This window comes from Canis lupus, chromosome 1 (assembly GCF_048164855.1).
Source record: "Canis lupus baileyi chromosome 1, mCanLup2.hap1, whole genome shotgun sequence".
Classification (NCBI taxonomy): Eukaryota; Metazoa; Chordata; class Mammalia; order Carnivora; family Canidae; genus Canis; species Canis lupus.
Genome location: NC_132838.1, coordinates 52067256 through 52088732, shown reverse-complemented (window position 1 = coordinate 52088732; position 21477 = coordinate 52067256). Strand labels below are relative to the sequence as shown.

At 37.7% G+C, this 21477-nt stretch overlaps 1 protein-coding gene and 1 long non-coding RNA gene across 2 annotated transcripts in view; both read left to right on the top strand.

The window, feature by feature from the left end:
* The window catches only part of PRKN (parkin RBR E3 ubiquitin protein ligase), a 1297938-nt gene that overhangs the window by 1073 nt on the left and 1275388 nt on the right, over window positions 1-21477 (top strand). The gene's annotated exons all lie outside the window — the stretch shown is intronic.
* On the top strand, window positions 824-10214 carry LOC140635420 (uncharacterized). The gene is made up of 2 exons (XR_012032745.1): window positions 824-4407; window positions 6440-10214. It is a non-coding gene; the product is annotated as an uncharacterized lncRNA (long non-coding RNA).

Genomic DNA, 21477 nt, shown 5'->3' with positions numbered 1-21477 from the left:
CCTCCTCCTCCCCTCCCCTCCTCCTCCTCTTCGCGGTAATCTTTGAAATGAGTGGAAATACACAGTATGATTAGAAACCAGTGTTATTTGGGGCGTTTATTATGACAGAGACTTACTTTAGATTGTGTATGGAAGATTTGGTGACCCTATTTGGAGATTATTCCTGATGAGTACCACTTAAAAAACAATTTTGATTGCATCGAGTGCATCTGAAGTCAGAAATGGTCAGTCCAGAAAGATGAGAAGTGGATTTTTAAAATACGTAAGTTTGTATGCACTGATAGTCTTAAGTCTTTTATTTAGGAAAATTAATGTTAAAGCGTAAAACATTCTACCCAGAGGGAGAATCATGCCAGTGATTAACTGATGCTGTCTTTGCAGCAATGATAAAACCTAGGGATGTTGTCCAATTTTTCTCACCTTTCTAGCACGGTATGACTTTTGGTGAATGACTTTTGAAAGTCATCCAATGAAGACATTTTTCTTATAAATGAATGTTTTATATAAACTTTTATGAATCTTTTGAACCCAACTTTTACATATAATCCACTATAAACGGCTCTGAGTGGAATCAGAAAAACTAATAGAAGAAATTTTTAAAAATCCATGATGTCAGCATTTTACAGAAAAAATTATGTTTTATTTGAAGACAATTATAAAATTTTATTTTAATTCAACTTAATTTAGTGCATGCATGCTCTTAAAAGAAGCAAGTTTATAGCAAAGCTATATAAAGATAGGGACTTAAGATCTAAAAATCACAATTCTAAATTGTTATCTGATAAATGACTATATAAGAACTTTAAAAAAAAAAGAACTTTGGTAGGATGAACTATGTTTAGGGAATTTAGTTTATTTGGGACTTAGGGACATAAGACAGAAGAGTATGATCTTTGGATTTGATGATTAGACAGTTATTAGTAACTTGTAATTACATGGAGAATATAAGGTAGATTTTAAAAGGTGTTTTTTCTTATACTCCAGTTGTTGTTTTACATAGTGCAAATAAATGTGTATTACAACATAAGTACAACATGCCCCATCCCAAGAAAGGTACTTTACATATAAAAACCATGTGGACAATGTGCAGTACATTATTTTATACAAGTAATTGCAATGCCTAATTCTGTTGGTGGGCACTTTTTGATAAAAATCTTAATTGCCAATTTTGGACTTGTATTGGTGAAGAGAGTGTGTGGAAAGGTAGGTGAAAGTGGAGGCAATTAAAAAGGAAAGGTAGGTGAAAGTGGAGGCAATTAAAAAGTGATGGGTTTCCTGTTTGTGAATAAACCTCAGAGCCAGGAAAGGCATTATTGTTTATACCTAGTAATAGGCTGGAGATAAAAATATACCTCAGTATATATCTGGGTTTGTTTTTTTTTTTCCTGTTAAAGACATTGTGCTACTCAGAACTTGCCTGTTTTATGCTTGTGCTCTCTTTAATTGCTACACCCTCTTTAATGCAAATAGTACTCTTCCATTTTACAAAAATCTTGGCTTACTTTTGAGGAAAAACAACAATAGGAGTAAAGGGGATTGATTGTTACCCCACTACGAGTAGAATTAACCTTCCTTTTTTGTTCTTAAAACCTAGGATTCCTTCTTGGTACAGAGACTGCCTCAAAAGTACTTATATTTCTCACTTGAATTATGACTGATACGTTAAATGCCTGGCCCAGACAGTCATAGAAACATAGTTTTATTAATTATGACTTTGAGAAGTATGGAGTAGGACATCAGGGTATCATAAAGCACAATAGAAAGGCATAAGAAAATTCTACTTAGAAAGATATAATTTTTGGTATCATTAAAAACATTTTCACTCTTTTAAAAATTAGCAATTTAAAATTGAATTTTAGTAGCGATATTTGTGGTATATCCTAATTCCTACAGAACTAGATTTAGGTAATGAGTAGTATCATATATTAAAGTGTGGGGATCTGTATACAACAGTGTTGCCAATATTGAAATTCAAATTCAGTGTCTCACTCTTTAAAGGTTTTTTATTAAAAAAAATAACAATTAGAACATAGTCACATTTGTATGTTGTTTAAATTATCTCTTAGGAAAAAACCTATATCCACCTATATAACTCCACCCCATAGTAATTCTTGCCTTCTCTTATTTTTGTGGATGTACACAAATTATACAAATACTCTTCAATAAATGAGCATTCAGTAGGTTTATAGATTGCTGTCATCAGAAATGTTTGTGTTCCTGTCTTTTTATTTTTTTTTATTTTTTATTTTTATTTTTTTGTTCCTGTCTTTTTATTTGCATATGTAAGCATATATGTAAAGTAAAGATCTTAGTTCAATTTCTGGGTGGATTTTCTAGTCAAAAGATTAGTAGATTTTAAATTTTTCTAGGTATTTCTAAATTGTTATAAAGTAGGTCACCATATTTTATATTTCTATCTAATGCAACAAGGTAGCAAAATCTGCTGTTACTCCTCAGGACAGAAAAATTTCAAGAAGACATCCTCCCCAAGACTGACTCACACTGTCCATCAGCAGAGCACCTACTGGGTTTTTCCTTTCTCCCTGCCTCTTTCCATCCCACCCCCAAGTTTAATTCCTTTGAGCAGTGCACTAAACCTGGTTGGTGCACTATGGTTGGTGGCTCTGCTCTGACTGGCAGTGTTTATAAGAATGCACATTTACTCCTTGTGTACCACAAAATACTTTTATTTTTGCCTTCTTGATGAGTGAAAAACAGTATATTTAAATTTTTAAAATGAATTTATGAGGGAAAAACCCTTTCATTTTTCATTTTATATTGCTTTATTTTCATGAAAACAGATCCAGTGATTGGGCACATACTGTGTGCTTAGTACTACTCCAGGTGCCAGGGATACACTGAATGAAATAGAAAAAAAAAATGCCCATGCTATTATGAATATGCAGTCTAATTTGCTATTTGCCTACAAATCTATATATTTGTTTTAAAGCTTATATGAGGTGAATTTTAAAGTCTCAGAGTTTATATTTTTAGTTGATTGTGATGTACTGATACTTGCTTTGCCATTTCAATAATTTTAGATAAAAAGTAACCCTACATCGAAGTATTCATAGGCTCTGAAAGCTTCTATTTTTGGTGAGGTACATTTATGTCATAAAGGAAACTACTGAATCTTTGCATAGACTATTTCCTGTAATTATGTACAGTTCTTTGGGTCCAAAGGCTCTAAAATCATGACCTAATGCCCTTTACAATTTTGGAATGATTTAAGGATTTTTTTTGAAGTCTACGTTTTTTTTTTTTTTTTTTTTTTGAAATCTCAGAGCTTCATTGCTTGAAAATGATACAATGAAAGTACTTTGTATTAAGATATGCAGATCCATTTCTACCTCCAAAGCTTCTTTGAAAAATGGGGAAAAAAATCTCCTTACTTCGAAATGCTTCATATTCATGAAACCAATTTCAATGGAGAATAGTCTATTCTGTTAGCTTTTAGTTCTTTGATCAATGAAAATTGTTTCTTACCTGCTGTTTCTTTAGCCTTTAATTGTGGCCCAATGCTTATTCAGTGTTTCTGTTTTAATTTGCATTTAATGAGCTCATTTTAAATATTTCTTTGTAGTAACTTGAATGGTTTCTCTCAAGTTCTGTTATATTAAAGAAGGAAATTTATATGACAGTTGGCTGATTTATGTTGCAGCTCACCTTCCTGCCTTATTTGCTTACCCCTATTGGAGAGAGTCTGGGTTAAAAAGAATTGTTGGTAATGTTACTATTATTTCCCCCAGTACTATATGTCCTAATTATCTGGGACTTCTATCAGGTTTATTCCTATATCTATTTTCACTAACTAGAAATGTTTCTTCCCTGGATTAACAGGTATTTCAGCTCACAATAATGATTTCAATGTCAGTTCTTTCTGAGGTACTGGATCAGGTGGTGCTGTGCAGGGGAGGCCCAGGTGGTGGCAAATGTGTATGTATTGCCTCCTGGAAAGGAGCAGAGGGAAATAGGAGACCATTTCTCCGAGACAAGTCTGTGATCTAGTTGGACTGATAAGACATATATTTGAGGTAAAAAAATCCCCTCTCCTCCACAACAGAAGCAGAGTAAGTAGAGATGTTTATATATCAACACAAACATGCGCACACACACCATCACATCACAGTTTTCATGTCTCTTCTGCACACCTTATTTTCTCAGCTTTGAATGTTACTCCTCTTTAGTGCATCTGGAAACTACTGTTCATCCTGGAAGATCCACTTCAAATGATACCAACTTTATATGAAGTTTTCCTTAAGATCTTCACCTGTGTGTCAACTCTCACACTTCTCAGCCTGAAGCAATTAGCTCCTCCTTTAGAATCAACCAAGAGCTTAGCAACCATTATCTGTCACCTTATAGCATAAAGGTGTACGGAAAAACAAAGATTTGCAATCCTATGTTGTAAGTATCATGATATAGGTTTATACAGGGAAGTGCAGGAGAGGGCAACTAGTAGAGTCTGGTCGATCCACTGTGTCCAGAGACACTGAGGGACAAGTAGGAGTTAATTAGAAGAGGGCAATGCTAGATGGAGGGACAGACATGAGCTGAGGCATGGCAGGGAGAGGGAAGAGGGGATGAAGACTATGCAGTGAGGTGGAGGCCAGAAGAATTAGGCTGGCACCAGGCTGGAAGGGCAGAGTCTGTCAGCTGTAAGCAGGGCCAAGGGCGGTAGCTTTATAATACAGTGGAAGGAGGAGTCAGTGAACCATTGTGTACACAAGAGCATTATGAATGGATTACATTTTAGAAAGATGTCTGTGGCAGTAATGGAAAGCTGTAGTACAGTGCAATGGTGCCTAGAAGTCCAGGTAAATGTTAATGGCTTCTTTTTCTCTCAAGCAGGAGATGATGGTCTTCTGCTAAGAGAGAGAGTGGTTGTAGGATAGGAGATGGCTTTTCTCGGCCTGGCAACATTTTTGAGGTCATTAACTCATCTCTGATGAAGGGCTGTATTTCTAAAATAAATTTTTAAAATTATCCCGATTTTTATAGAATGTATTAAATGTCTCTCATTGACAGATTTTTTTTCATGTTACTAAAGCTTTAAATTCATGTTTCAAAAGTATTGTATATGTCCTTTTTTTTTCTTTTCTTTTTTTAAAATATTTATTTATTCATGAAAGACAGAGAGAGAGAGAGAGGCAGAGACACAGGCAGAGGGAGAAGCAGGTCCCATATAGGGATCCCGATGTGGGACTCAATCCTGGTCTCCAGGATCACATCCTGGGCTGAAGGCGGCGCTAAACCACTGAACCACCCAGGCTGCCCTCTATATGTCCTTCTTTGATATGTGGCATATGATGCTTAGGTTTCTATTTATAGTTTCTTCTGTAATGAGAAAACTGTTGCTAAAGCCAGAGGTCCTAAGTGACTCAGCATAGTCCATTATAGGGTTGGTTCCTTTTCAATATCTGTATAACTTATGTACCTGGTCACATATTGAGACCATCCTTGGACCAATGTTTGTATTTTTAATAGTATTGATAGATTCTTTTTTTTTTTTTAAAAAAGATTTTATTTATTCGTTCATAAGAGACAGAGGCAGAGACATAGGCAGAGGGAGAAGCAGGCTTCCTGTGGGGTACCTGATGGAAGACTCGATCCCAGGACCCCGGGATCATGACCTGAGCCAAAGGCAGACACTCAACCACTGAGCCATCCAGGGGTCCCTTGTATCAATAGACTATTTTTCTTTTTTTTTAAGATTCTGTTTATTTATTCATGAGAGACAGAGAGAGAGAGAGAGAGAGAGAGAGACAGAGACATAGGTAGAGGGAGAAGCAGGCCCCATGCAGGGAGCCCGATGTAGGACTCAATCCTGGGACTCCAGAATCATGCCCTGGGCCGAAGGCAGGCGCCAAACCGCTGAGCCACCCAGGGATCCCCGTATCGATAGATTCTTAATGATTTCTCCAATTCATTTTTTCTGTAGGCCTTGAGCAGATTCCCTTATGAAGGTTATCATTAGAACCTTTTACCATTGGAAGACAGAAAAAACTCAAGATGTACAATATATAGCAACTTTACCTGTTCCTCAAAACCCTATTCCTACTCTCATCAAATAGGAAAAAAAATAGTGATTAGGGAATTAATATTGGTGTTCCAGTTTAGACAGTTTTATTATTTACCTAATTGATGGATGTACCGGTTATTCCTATTGTTAAATGTTTCTGGAGTTTCAGTACACAAATTAGATGACCTGAGATGAAGCCCTTTGTGACTACATAGAGATTTTTTTTAAGCTTATTGTGCAGAGTAGATGCATTTTCCAGAACATGGAAAGGTAGGATATGCACCTGAAGCCCGCTCTGTATAAATAACATAGAGAAATAGCACTGAGTTTACAATGTCTGTATTTCAGAGAAGTCATCTGTACGCCCCCTTTTCTTGTGTCTTATTGTTTTTTTCAATCCCACCTTCTTTTTCTCAGAAGCTGGAATTTTAACGTTTCATTCTTCAACTCAAAAGAGCAGCTGCTGTCTGAATAACTAAGAGGGGAGCTCTTACTTCACTTGCTGCTGGTTTCCACAGGGCTCTACTGTTGGTTGGAAAAGTGTTTCTGAGGGTCACAGTGGGAATGGCATGACTAACCAGATGGAGGACCACCAGGGTCCTTCCCTCCATGGGGAGCTGCCTGCAGTAAACATGCCTCATTTTTGTGTTTTGCTTTCCGAGGAATCTGGTCCTTGGACACGTTATTCCTTGATCCAGTTTTGGATAATGAGGACTGGCCAGAGAATTGGGCACCAGTTAGGCTTACTGCCTGGAGAAATAAAGGTTGAAGAATAACTCTTCACACTCTAGCATGCTTCTTTCCACCCCTGAGTTCTGGCTTGGAGTCCTTTCCAGCTCCATGGCATGTCCTTGGGGAGTGAGAGGAACAGGTTTAAGTACAACCAAGGCACCATTCTTTGAGTTGCTGCTTACCTGGCTGCCTAGCACAGAGAGGTGTAGACTGCACAAGTCAGTAGGCGTTTACCACATTTGGATAATGATGTGTGATAGTATCGAAATATGTTTTTAAATGAAGATGCCTGAGTTAACAGTATTGGAGAGAATTGTATGTCTTTTACTGTGCAGTCAATTTAGACATAATTATATGATACAGAAAGTAATATATAGTGGAGGTCTGATATTTGCTTCCTACTTGACATTTAGGAATTGCTGAGATGCCCAACCATTGGCAGGTTAGGGCATTTCTTTTTTTAATGTGGTCCTCTCTAGAGTCTTTTTTTTCTTCATTGTCCATTTTTATGTATGTTTATAGGACTTGCAGTTTCTCATTACATGTAGTTTCTATCAAATGTATTGTTGTTTTTCCATTGGTTTGACTTCAGGGAATTCACCAAATAATCTATTCTCAGTGTATGATGATTTTACACTGGGTGTATACACTTGCCTTTGTACCCTGGAAACTGCTGGGAACTACAGCTCTACTGCACATTTTATAACTATTTTTCTAGGAGGGGGCATTCTGGAATATTTTTATTTGGGGCCTCACATATGAGGAACTTCTCTATTGGGTCTAGTCATGGTTATCACAATTCTTTGTGTATAAATTTATTAAAATTCTTTCTGGCTTCTGCAGCCAGTTTAATCATTTTATGCCTAATAGAATGCAAGTTATGCTGGTAAAGTTAGTCAGAGAATGGGTCATGATGCTATTTGAGATCAGATTTCCAGAGGTGACATGATTTTTTCTTCAAGCAGTGATGATAATAAGAAAACTAACATTATGACCTAAGCCTTTAGTAGTTAAAGATTAAAAAAAAAATGAATGTAAGAGCTTAGTTATCATACCTGAAAACTAGATAGCATTATATATGTAAAAATTTCAGAAATATCCCCCCAAATTATTATCTTTGGATCATGGGATTCTTTTGCATTGTGTTTTTCAGATGTTCAACATTAAGCATATAATATTTTGCAAATACAGAAATGCAATAAATGTTATAAACACAGTCTTAAGTTTTGGACAAATATATCACCATCATGATATATGTGGAACTGACTATACTTCTGTGACAAATTATGTCAGATAAATGATCAGTCCTAGCATTCAGTAGTCTCATGTTTTGGTCATAAAAGTAGTGTTTTCAGGATGACAGAGATTAGTACCATCATTTCACTAACTTTTAAAATTGGTATACACTTGTGAGGCATGGCTTATTTATTGTATTTGGTTCCTATTGCTACTGTAACAAATCACAAGTTTGGTGGCTTGAAACAACATAGATTTTTTTTCTCTTACAGTTCTAGAGGGCACAAGTCCAACGTGAGTTTTAAGGGGCTAAAATCAGGTGTTAGAACTAGTTCCCAGAGGTTAGCAAAGACTCCTCTTGGACCTCCTTCCTGGCTCCTGGCTACCTTGCTTCAGTGTCAGTGTCTGCAGCCACATCACCTCTGCTTCTCTGTACTCAAATCTTCCTCTGCCACCTTCTTGTAAGGACACCTGTGGTTACAATCCCCATCTTAAGATCCTCAATTGAGTTGCATCTGCGAAGTCCCCTTTGCCATATAATCACATTCACAGGTTTCAGGGACCAGGACATGGCCAGCCTGAAGAGGTTGTTTTCAGCCTACCAATGTTACCATTAAGGCTTTTGCCATCTGAAAGCTAGTTTGGAAGTGTCTTATTATGACCTAAGAATAACAGATACAGGACATTGAATTGACTGTGATACTACTTGATTTTGCCTTTTCTGAGATCATTTAAAGGCAATACAGTAATGTCACACATGAGGAATCTAATATTTATTTTGTGGACTAGTTGATGAGGCTAGCCAAGGACATAACTCACTTTTCAAGGTAGTTTTCTCAGGTGGCAAAAGAACATGTGGCTACACTCCAGGACTGAAATGGTGAATTACAGCTGGGTAATTTGCTTTACCAGGTTGCTCATTTGTATCCTGTAGAGCAGAGGAAGCTTTGTTATGCTTTTGACAGGAAATATGACTTCACACAACAACACATGATCAGGCAAAGCAGGAGCAAAAACCATTTTATGTACATTTTGATTTCTTATTTGCCGGTTCACTATGAATGTTAGACACCTAATGCTCCTGTGGAATAATTTAACATTGTCCTGCCCTTCCTAAATAGCAACTAAACTGGCTTGCTTGAAAATTACACAGTTAAAAGTTTTAAGTAAATTCTAGTAATGTAATAAAGGACAAAAAAGAATGAAATTTTGTGCTTTGCTTAATTTTTTTTTAAAAGATGTCAGTATAGAATTTGGTTTCATGAGGCAATTTACCTGAAATATTTGGAAAATATTCAATTACACATTGTTAGTACACTTAGGAGAAACTCTAAGGAAAATATGGAATAAATTTTTTAAATAGATGTAGAAATGGATTTGTAAGAAAAGAAAAAGGTCATTTTTATTGGAAAGAAGTAAAATAAATGTTAAATTCAACATTTATTGAGACCCTGTGTTATAAAACCTGTCACAGGTAGCAACTCTGTGTATCCAAATGAGGAAGTCATAATTTAGTGAAGATGCTGTGCACATCTACAAAATAGTGATCAGCAATAACAGAAGTTATGATGGAAGAAGTTATGTGTTTACTTGTACAAGGGAACTTCCAGAGAAGAGGTAATGTTTGCGCTGGACCTTTAGGGATGAGTGGTCTCCGGAGAGGCAAATAAAGTGCATTCCTGACAGAGCAAGATGTGAGGGCTTGAATCTGGAGGCTGTGCTGGGGAAGGAGGAGTAGTGGTTGGGGACTCCAGTGTCAGGAGTTCAGAGAAGGAAATGGAGAAGGATCCCAGGTAAAGACAGATAGAGGCGTGCCCAAGACAGTTTTCTGGTCCGTGCTGGAGGGTTCAGGTTTTGCTACACTGATAATGAAGAGCCACTTGGTCTCATCGCCAGGAATAGGCGTGGTCAGATTTATTTTCAGAAAGATAGCTTTGGCAGCAGAGCCAAGTTAAATCACACTCACTCCCTTTTGGATGACAGAAGTTATGACAGCACTAATCTGGTAGATCTGATTTCATAAAGAGCAGCATGTGTGCAACAAATGGACACCCTGTGTTAAATTCCAAGGCCCATTGGGGTAGAGGAAGCAAGCTTTACTGCTTGCAGTGGTCAATGGCAGGTGAATATAACTTGAGCCAATATAACTTGGCTCTTCTAAAACAGTAGAGAGTGATGGTGTCTGTGACTGAAAGTAAGTGAATTCAAAGAAATTAAAATAAAATTGGCAGTATCTAAGGTAAACACCTAGACTATTGCAATGCTTCCTACTTAGGATCTTTAAGCTACTAGAACAATCAGCTATACCTTGATAATCAGAGTAAAGAAATCCTTTAAAAGTTTTGTGTACTTCAGATTATTTCGATGGAATGATTTTTCTGCTGAAGTTTAAAGACCTCATCTCATTTCATTTTAATGTCATGTGTTTACTTACCTGCCTCATTCTTGGGGAAAGAAATATGCTTGTACTTAATAAATAATTGCTGAATGAATGAAAGTGTGAATCAAAGGAGGGGAGACCATTGTCTTGTCTCTGGTTTTTTCTTTAAACTCCCTTCCTGTTGCTGAGGTTGAAGTACCTCCTTGGAAGAATCTAGTATCCACTGATATTTCCCTAGGGAATGGGGTGCATTTTATTTAGCTTTGTAACCCCTAAACCAAGCATAATCCCAGTAAGTGTCAAAATGGATGAAAGAATAGAAAAGCAAAGTAATTATATAGTTTGATTTTGGCACAGACAAAATATATTAAAATGTTTCATATTCTCAGAAGAGATTTATTAATTTTAGAAAGATCTTTGTCACATTTTCCTGTGCAAAAATTAAAGCCAGTACAGGATGATGACTTCTTTCTTTTTTTACTGAGTCTTTACTGTTATTTCTCTAACTTATTGCTTCTCTAATGCTGCCCTTAGAGGGAAGCCATTCCATTATTTTAACTCTGGAATTAGCTGGGATTTCAAAGTGGTTACTCCTTGCAGGATGTTTAGAGTGTAAATCACATTGATGCATTGTGTCTTTTCCACCCTTAGCTTTTAAGTTTACAACAAATACAGACCCCAGTGATGCGCTGGGGTCTGCATTTATTTGCTTCCCTAATGCAGCTTTTCTCCATGGAATACTCTCAGTAGAAACATATGCTCAAAGCTTCAAAGTAATTACAATATCACTAAAAGCTTCATAATAACATTACTGAAACTAAATGTTAAAAAAATTTGATTTTCCTTGATCTAATCATTTCAATTTAATTTTAGACTACCACATGATTGATCGAGGAAACCTGGCAGGCCAAAGTCAAGGAGTGTTTATAATGCCTAAAGCCTTGCTCAGAAAACTTCAAGGCAATTTAATTTGCGTAGGAATTCATTTTAATTATTCTTAGGGATTCTTTTTTAAATGGGAAAAATAGATTTGTTTCCATGCTCTTAGTGTTTGACCTGCTCTGATGTCATCCATACAGTTTTCTGCCTGGTGACTATACCCCACCTGCTTCTCAGCCCTGCTAGACAAAGACCCCGGAGGATAAAAAGAAAGGTCCAAGCTCTAAAACAAAGAACGGAAGTCAGATTCTTTTTCATAATTGTTCTAAAGATGTTCTTTGATGTTATTTATAAGATAGGTTTAAATTTTAACCTTTTTTTTTTTTTTTTAGAAATTATGGATAGTTTTGAAATATTTGTGTCTTTGCGGTAAGCAAGCACAACCTCAGCAGTGTCTGCCTCAGGGTGTATTCTGTGTCCACATAATTGAATAGCAGGACATGCCGGCAGTGTCGCTTCCCCAGGAAGGTACAGAGCATGATGAATAAACATAGCTACCTTCTCCTCATGCCTCACAGGGGGTGGGGGAATGGTCATCCATCAAATTCATGTCTGTGGCTGTTCTCAAAAACCATTCTTTTTTATTTTTAATGAATTATGGAGACAAGTGAATATGAAATGACTTTCTGAGTTTGTGGATTTTCCTAATTTTTAGCACAGCTTTAATCACATGTATTACAATGCAGTAAATCTAGAATGTTTACGGATCACATTTGATATTTAGCTTGAAGTCTGGACATAACTCTGAGGAAGTTGGATGTTGACTACTCTAATTCTGCTTCTAAATTGTTATTTCATCCTCTCAAGTTCTTTCTTTATTTGCTTTTTACAGTGAGTAATAACTAGTAGACAAATCTTTTGCAGTAATGATACACAAGTTCTGAGACATTTGAGTCTGTTCATTAAATTTCAGAAGGTGAATTTTGAACCCTAAATACATTGCTTTTGTAGGATTTTTGATAATGGAAAATAAAATTATCTTTCTTAAAATTATCTTTCTTAGCTCTTTTTATTCTCTGAATCTTACATACTTTTCCTGCTTTCCCTCCCCTTTGGCAGAGACCTAATTTTATAAACAATAGTGATTTAGCCCTTTTTCTGCCTCCAAGAGGGTGAGCTTATTGTTCAGTTGGTTGATGGTCGATGGTACTTTTGGAAATCAGGCTTGGAGTTTAAAAAAATATATATAATATATATTTATATATATATAAAATCTATGGCTAGGAGCACTCCATATTCACTTCCTTCTCTGTTCAGGCTGTAGTCCCAAACACTCTTTCCCCTAAACGAGACTATAATGATATTTCATATACTTGAGGTTTTGTCTCCACACTACAGTGTAGCACAGGCATGATACCAGTTCCCCTTCATAGGGATTTTGCTACAGGGGGAACTGGAACTAAAGGGGAAAATTCCAGTATTATATGGAGGCCCAATAGGAGAATCTATAGGTTTAGGTTCTAGAAGATAGGAAAGTGATCCAGGTTTTTACATAAGTATGTTAATCATTTTCTCTTGCTTTCATCAAACAATCTAGGAGCAGTATATCAACTTTATGACATCCATGTCAGTCTGTATTGGAACATTAAATATCGGTGGTTGCCATAACTGGGGTTTATATGAGGTATCACAGGTGGTTCAAGCCAGAGATAAGCTTGTTAATCTGGTAATTGATTTTTACTCTGCTTGCAAACTAACAAATAGCTTCCTGTTTTTATTATGGATGCTGTCAGAAGACACAAGACTTATGGATCAGGGAAGAAGAACTTTATTACTCATGGCACAACAAATTTCATAAGTCTCATCATAGTCTCATCATATTTACTCCAATTTCCTTTGCCCCAAATCCTATAGGGGTGATGTACTTTGGCCCATATGGATGCCATGCATGCACTGGGTTTGTATTGTGGTGAGGACTGTTTATTGAGCTTGAAGCATCTGCCACTTTTTTTTTTTTTAAGATTTTATTTATTTATTTGAGAGAGAGAGAGAGCGAGCATGGGCAGGGGGAAGGGCAAAGTGAATTCAGGCTCCCCTCTGCCTAGGGAGCCCTACTCGGGGCTTGATCCTCGGACTCTGACATCATGACCTGAGGTGAAGGCAGACGGTTAACTGAGCTACACAGGTGCTCCACATCTGCCACTTTTATAGCAAGCAGTAAGCAAACCTTTTCTTTGGAGATAAATATTACCTTATTTCATAAGATTGTTGAATACATAAACAACCCTGAGAAATGGCCCAGGTAAAAGAAAAATCGAGGCCATACATTCTAGGTCCACTTAGCAGGACATGTAGGGGAGTGTGAGTCCTGAAGAAAACTCTCTCTCCCAATACCCAATAGCCTTTAATATACAATTTTGTCTTGTGATGAATTTTCACGATGGTCACTGTGATTAATTGGGCCAACAGAGACTTGGACTAAATCTATTCAACTTGTCTCATACAGCATTTAATTCAAGCTGTAATCAATAGGATCCCAAACAGCAGGATGAGGCCAACTTGCAATATTGACTCTAAATCCATCTGTCCCCATCCTGTCAGGGTCTCTGACTCAGCCTAATGTGAATAAATCCCAGGGGGAGAACAGTAGGTCTTAATTATTATAGAATCTATTATCTATTATGACCCATACAAGGAAGTTTGAAATAGCACTGCCAATAATAATAACAGGGGCAAAAAATGGTCCAGAAAGTAACCCTCATGCCCAATGGAAAACTATTTCATATTTTACTTTCTTTCACATGGAGACCACAGGTCACTTTAGTTTGGAATTTGCTGCTACCCTTGATTTGGATCACTGTTAGGCTGGTTTAATTAAGCCACATAGATAATATTCTGAGTACCTGCAGCCTTGATTGCCATGCATGGTGCAACCTAAGGCTGCTTTGGAATCTGGACAAGCCTATGAATTTGTATTGATCAGTTTGAAATAAGATTGTGTCAGTCTGGGAGTTTGCACAGGTATGAGAGGATGGTCCTTGTTTTGGAGATACTGCTGATGGCATCAGGCACAGCAGAATGGTTCAGGGACAGCCATATCCACATGACTTTTCCTGGTTTTATAGCCCATGGATGGGGGGATGGGGATGACAGCCTTTTGAAGTGTATTAGTGAGTCAGATTGCCAGTCACCACTACTGCTTGACTCATGTGGATCATATGACAGTTTTGCCAGAGTGAGGTACTGGATATAGAGAATTAAGAGAGCATTAATAACAGCCTCTCAAACCTCTTGGGATTTGACATTATCTCTCCCAGTAGCCAGGTTTGTTGCTCTCCTTCCACAACCAGGGAATTGGCTGTGTCACTTCTAAGTGGCTATAATTGTATCTTTTCTCCAGCCAACCTTTTGCTTGGAAGGGTCAGATGTGGGTAGGATAAGAGCATTTTTACACAATTTACAGAGACACATTATGCCCACCACTTTGACCACTGTAGAGATACATGGTGAACGGTGTACTCTGTTCAGTAATCCAAATGGTCATTATCTTCACGATATAGGACTATGCCAATCCAACAGATATCCAGTGGTTGGACCAAATTTATGATTGAATCTTCTAGGACCCCTTTTTATTAGGCTTCCACCTGGAGGGTATATCAAATTATCCTGGCCCGAAGTTCCTGTTAGGTGAAAGAAAAATACATGATGCCCAGGAATGGTTGGGGAGAAATCTCAGATTTTCACAGTAAATCTATGTATCTCCTTACCCTTTCTGGGGATGGCTATATCTAGTGACTAAACTGCCTTTAATAAGGGGTGTAGACTAAGAGGTGGTGAGTGAGATAGAGTTAGAAATCCTTTGAAATTGATTTTTAAAGTCCCTTTTGTCTCAATAATGACAGCATCTTATGGATGATAAAGGTCATGAAATGTCTATTGAAACTTTGACTAGTGGCCCAGTGTTGGGTAATCTTTATGGCAAAAGACACACCATTGTCTGACTCAAAATAGTGTGACAAAATTAAGAACATGACACCATTTAGTTTATGTCGGTACTAAGTCAAGGAGTTCTCAAAGCTGTACAGGTGTCTGTGATGATGACCTTGCTACTGATGGCCTTTGGGAGGACCGACAACACAAGAAGTTCCTTTTGTGGAGACCTAACTGGGAGGCTGCTTAGATCAAAGACCAAGTGTGCCTTGTTTATTGATATGAAAGAGCTGTCTCCCTTTACATTACCTGACACTTGCCTTCCCCTCTATTCTGACTTCAGGTGCTTAAAGGAGAAAGATGATTAGGGTGGATCCAAGGTCCCCCTGTCCCCGTAAAGTACTTAAAGCCATATACACTAGTTCTTGTATGATGGGGAAGAAAAGGAGTCAAACTATTAGGGTTCTGCTGGATAGGAACCCAAGTTCCACCCCACCTACTCCCAACGATGGAAAGGACACTGATCTCACCTGACAGGGTTTGGTGTTTCTCAGCTGGTAAGGGAAGCCAAAGTAACTTTGGCTTTGCTGCCCTTTTATCATGATAACCACCTCCCCTTCCATCCCTGCATGGAGGGGAATGAATGAGCAACAACCAAGGAACCATTGCTATAGCTTATCTCAATCTTGTCTTTCTTCTCTCAGCCCCATTGATGGATGGGACAGTGGGGGCCCTTATGCCCCCATTCTTCACTTTGGTGAGAGCATTCCCTCATAGATCCTGGAAAGTTGTTTTCAAATCCCCAAACCCAATTTGCAATCCCTATTCCTTCTTTCAGAAGGCCACGTTTTTTGTCAGCATTTCTCCCTTTGCTGAAACTCTCTGGTCTAGGACTTGATGTGACCTTCCTGACAAACTGTTAATTTACCTAGTACTATTTCATGGTTGCTGGCAGAGACAAAAGAGTTCTGGGTTGGAGACAAAGGATGTTATTACTAAGGTAAAACAGCAGCATGAGTATCAGCATATTGATATCAGTTGCCTTGCTCCCAAATCCCATGGTCCAGATGGATGCTGTATACAATGAGTTTGCTTTGCACCTAGGAATCTCTGAGCTTGGGGAATTCACTGGTTTTATAGCAAGTAGTAATCAAGCCTGTTGTTTGTCTAAGGGGAGAAGTTGCGTTATCTCTTATCTGCAAAAGCAATTCTGAGAAATAGGCCCAGGTGAAAAAGCAGCAGACTCTTTGTAGTCTTGACATGCTCAGTAAGATATGCAGGATGCAAGAGGCCCGAGGAAGACCGCCTTCCCAGCAAGGTGAATCTCTTTTTTAGTTTTTCCTTGATGGTGTATCAGAGCAGGCAGGCATTGTTATTTCCAAAGCTGCCCAGAATGGAGTTAGACTCGTGGCAAAGGCTATTAGATTTTGGCTTTTGGGTTAGTAAAATAGTAGATATTTTCAAAGTCGGGGGAGATCCTGGGTATAGAGAGAAAGATGATGACACTTTCATATTTAATATTTCATCACTGTTGAGACAGTGTCTTGAAGTTCTATTTGGTTGTTTCTAAGGAAATCACCTCTCCTGCCCATTTCCAATTTATTGAAATGTAAAATTGTCTTGCTTTGTTATTTGCTTTTCTCTGGTACTTAGGGAAATTTTATTTTATATTAGCTTTATAAAGGATAATTAAATTACAGATATGATTTCCACTTCTTTTATCTTTCCTTGCAGACTCTTTTCGGTTTATTTTCTGGTCTTAATTAGGGCATAAAATCTGTAAGTTTCTAGTTTATATATATATATATACACACACGCACACATACACACACACACACTATATATATATATATATATATATATATGTAGTTTCTCAAATGTTCATACTGTAAACAGTTATTCAATTTTCTTAGGGCATAGTTGGATTGAGTCACCAAGAATGTAAAAAAAAATAAACAGTAATAATTTTTTAAAAGGTTTTCTAGTTTTAAAAATGCTGTTTGCTTTTGTTATTGTCTTATCTGAACCCATAAATAATTTCAAAGATTAATTCTTTTTGATAGCTTCCCTTTCAGAAAGAGAACAGAGAATTTATTACAAAAAATAGTGATGCTGTTTCTTTAACATGGCAGTGAAATCAAATATCTGTGATTTCCTTAAAATCAATTCAGATAACCAGGCAAAACTAAAATATTTTTATTACTTCATGTTTGATAATCTTTCTAAAAATGTATTCCTTTCTCCTGCCATGGTAAATAAGTAGGTTGAACATTACTGTGTATTGCTTTGTTCAGAGAATGTCTTATATTCTCTTAGAGCCATCATTCATCGTTTGAGCAGAATGACAAGTGTAAAAAAAGAAAAGTAGGTAGCTTGGATGCCTAATGATCCCATAACTTAACTTGAATTCTTTAGTTTTGCTTAATAAGTAATATTTATATATTTCCTAAAAGTGAGGCTGCTGGATGCATTTTCATAGTATATGTGTATAAGGATTACCTTGATTTTTGTCTTGAGAGCCATTATTTACAGTTGGATAGAGAAAATTTTGCTTTCCTAGTTAGGAAGCATCTTTTATATTGATCAGAAGCTTCTGATAAATGAACTTCTTTGTATTGCACAAGTATTTTTCTTGAAATACTTTTCATGTAGAAACATCTCTTTGAAATTCTTGAGCCAAGGATAAAATTATCTGGATTATTTTTCTCTGTGAGAGCAAACTAAAATAACTTGTTTCTACACATATAAATTCTATCCAGTATCATCAGTAGATTAATATAACATTTATCTCTTCCTGTATTCTTAAGAATTTAGGGGTGTGTGTGTGTGTCTGTGTGTGTGTATGTGAATGAGGGATTCTCTTTACATTTTGCAAATAGAAGAGAGAATGGCAGGGATGAAAATAGTGCCCAATGTTTATTGGGAGCTCATGTTGTGTGTTGTGTTTTAAGTGCTGTACCTGCATCATGCTATTTAATCTTCCCAACGTCCTGGGACACTGTGTAGTCCCCATGATACCCGAGAGGAAACAGGAGCTCAGAGGTGTCTGCTGGCTTGTCCAAGGGGATGGAGAGTGGCTAGTGGCACATGGATACTGCCCAGGCTGGGAGGCCTGGAGTCTTCTGCTGCCAGCCTTTACACTGCACTTTTAATTCCTCCCCTCCCTTCCCAGGTTTCTTCCCTCCACCCTCCCCTCTACCTTTTGAATCAGTTTAGAGGCTAAAATAGCAGATGAAGCTAAAAAGTTTCTGTGACTTATAACAATTTCCTCCAGAATTATCTTGTTGAAAGTAAATAGCCCATCTGGCTTCTTCTTTTCACAGAGCAGAACTCCTAAGTGAGCTTTGTGACTGAAGCTGGCTGAGTTCCATGCGGGGCGGCTGTTGGCCCTAGGGAGATTAGCACAATCTGTTTCTTCTATTTCTAATAAAGGAAAAGAGTTCCTTCATTTGCCTCTTTAATTCATTGCTTGAGTTTTATGTTCTTCCTTTTCACAATAGTAGCTTTCCTGCTGTGGTCTTTTTTTTTTTCCTCCTTTTTTTTTTTTTTTTTTTAAACATACAGGTAAAATGGAAAGTACATAATAAAGACATTTTGATACAAGCCACTACAATGAAATAACATTAAAACTTGCATTTTGAGACCATCACTTCAGGTTGTTAGCTGTGTGACTCCCATTGATTAGCAGGAGCTGGAGGGGATGATTGAGAAGCTGTGATTCTGCGGCTCCATTCTGTACCTGCTCTCTGAATAAGCAGGAGCAGTTAGTGTTCTGCTCTAGAATCCGCAGGAGTCAAACAGCTAAGCTCTGCACAACCTGCAAGTTTACCTCTAAGTGCCTTAATTTAGTTCCCTGCGTTTACTTCTGAGAAGCAGCAGGGATGATCCCTCTGGCCCTGATAATTACCTTCCAGCAGGGCAGTCTGAGGGTTACGGAGGAGGACTTAAAAATGGAACCTGAATTTTCCCTGGCCAAGGAAAGTGTTTGATTCTCTGTGTCTCAGAACAGATAAGATCTTGTAAACTTTATAAGCTGTTAAACATGTTATTTTAATTTTTAATTTTCTTTTTAGAACCAGGTTTCAAGTCATTATACAACGATGATGTCTTTGCATGACTGACAGCTCTTCTCTAAATCTCAGTATTTTGAGGAAAGAGTTCAAAAAAAACCAGTGACTTGCCTTGTAAAGGCCTGCTATTGCTCTCTAAATGTTGATCTAATGATAAGGATGTCTAGATTTTATACTGGGAACATGACTCCTTAAAGAAGTGGTACTATGTTCCACTTGCTTAAAGGTACTTCTGATGAAAACAGTGGGATTTCAGGCCCAGAATCTTTGGGCTGGGCCTGCAGTCTTAAATTTACATCTACAGGATTGTGAGTGATACTGCCATATAGCTGTTTCTAAAATCATGTTCTTCTGAGGGAGCAAAGAGATCTTCAAAAACATAACCTGAAGGTCTGGGCAGGGAAGGAGACAGTGTAAGGGGGTAACTGACCTTAAATCCTGGTCTTGCTGACTCCAGATGCACCCATGCCCTCTCCCTGCCTCCCCCAAGCACTGTGTTACTGCTTGTCTGCCATCTGGCTGGCTTGTGGCTACATGTGGAGGGTATCCATCACAGACGTTAAAAATGTTAGAAGGGCCAATTTCTAGAACTTCTTAAAAAAGTCTTATTTTAACATTTTCATTTTTGTGCTAATGATAGCAAATTTTTTTAAAAAAGGAACATTACCTACAAAGTAATACGTACAGTCCCTTTCTACCTTTGAAACTCTGTAGTTCTCAGTATTATTCTCAATATAAAACTCTATGCACTTAGTAAATGCAATAAAACTATTTAAGATACTTTAAAGCTGGTTAATGCAAGTACTATTTTTCTTGTACATTTAAAAAAATATAAACAAAATATGAACTACTTTTGTTTTACAATTCAAATGTGACCATCTTTGAGTACCTGCTAATGCTAGATCCTACCAGGCCCATTCATATGCAGTAACTAATTTAATATTCCTCAAGAAATAATTCTTATAATCCCTATATGCAGATGAGGAAGTCCAGCCTTTTCTATTTAGCACACATTTACAGTTATTCATGAATATTTATAAAATAACATCGACAACAATTTCTTAGCTGATTATACTCTGAGAAGTCGTGTTTAACCCACACATTTGGACCTCAGAATGCATTTCTTTTAAAAACATTTTAAGGTGTCAATTTAGCAGAATGATCCAGTGAGCTTTGATATAGAGTTTACATATGACTAATGAGTCTGGAATGGCCTGAGGCATTCGTGTTTCTTAATTATGTTATTGGAAACCCAGGATAGAAGACTGAAGTGGGAATTTGGCTAGTAAAGATCTAGTTTCTTCCTGATGTACCGTCTAGGAGTCTTGGGGGATAAGTGGCAGGATCTGTACATGGGGAGGAATCAGGTATCAAGGCCTCGGTTTCCTAAAGGGATGCTAAGGCAGTTTGTTTCTCCAGAGCACCTCCCCAGGTGGACATTCTGGTTATATACTCTTGCAGTCCCTCCATGTCTGGTGGCTCTTGGCCCTGTGTGCCCAGGCAGAGTGCCCCACCTTTGGCCTGATGTTGTCTTCACCCTGCTCTCACTGTTTCAAACTCGGGGTGAAGCTCTTCAGACTTCCTCTCTGACGCTAAGGAAAAAGACTACTAGGTCAAGGAGGTGAGTCTGCATCTGAAATTTATCTACCCTCAAGCGTCTTAAGTAAGGCGTTTAATAACAGAGCAACCCCCCCTTCCTCTCAGGGTTGTCTATGGCATCCAGACAGAAGGGCCACATCCACTGTGAGCCATTGCATCCCAGCCTCTGCGAGAATGCTGGCATACAATTGACTCTCAAATGTAATGAATGCATGAAGGAATAACTGAACATATTCTAACACCCCCACACTTTACTGACAGCTAAAATAACCACAGTCTTGTAAGGATAATCTAGGTGGAAAATATTTGCCCACCACAGTGTGTGTGGATTCTACATTCCAATCTTTTTAGTTCATGGCCAGGCTCCACCCACCACGATTTATGTGACTGGGACAGGAACCACGCCTTGTAGACTTGGCCCTCCTCATCTGCAAAGTGGGGAAAATACTCTCTACCTCTTGGGGTCTTCAGGGTTAAATAGAATGTTCTTAGCCCAGTGCCTGACACATACTTAAGCTAGACAGTTGGCATATATGAAAGATATGGAAAAATAAAGAGTAAATCAGAGCTGGTCTGTGTTATATCCATTTGCATATCTGTTGCTGAAAATGTATTGGTGTTTCTGTTTT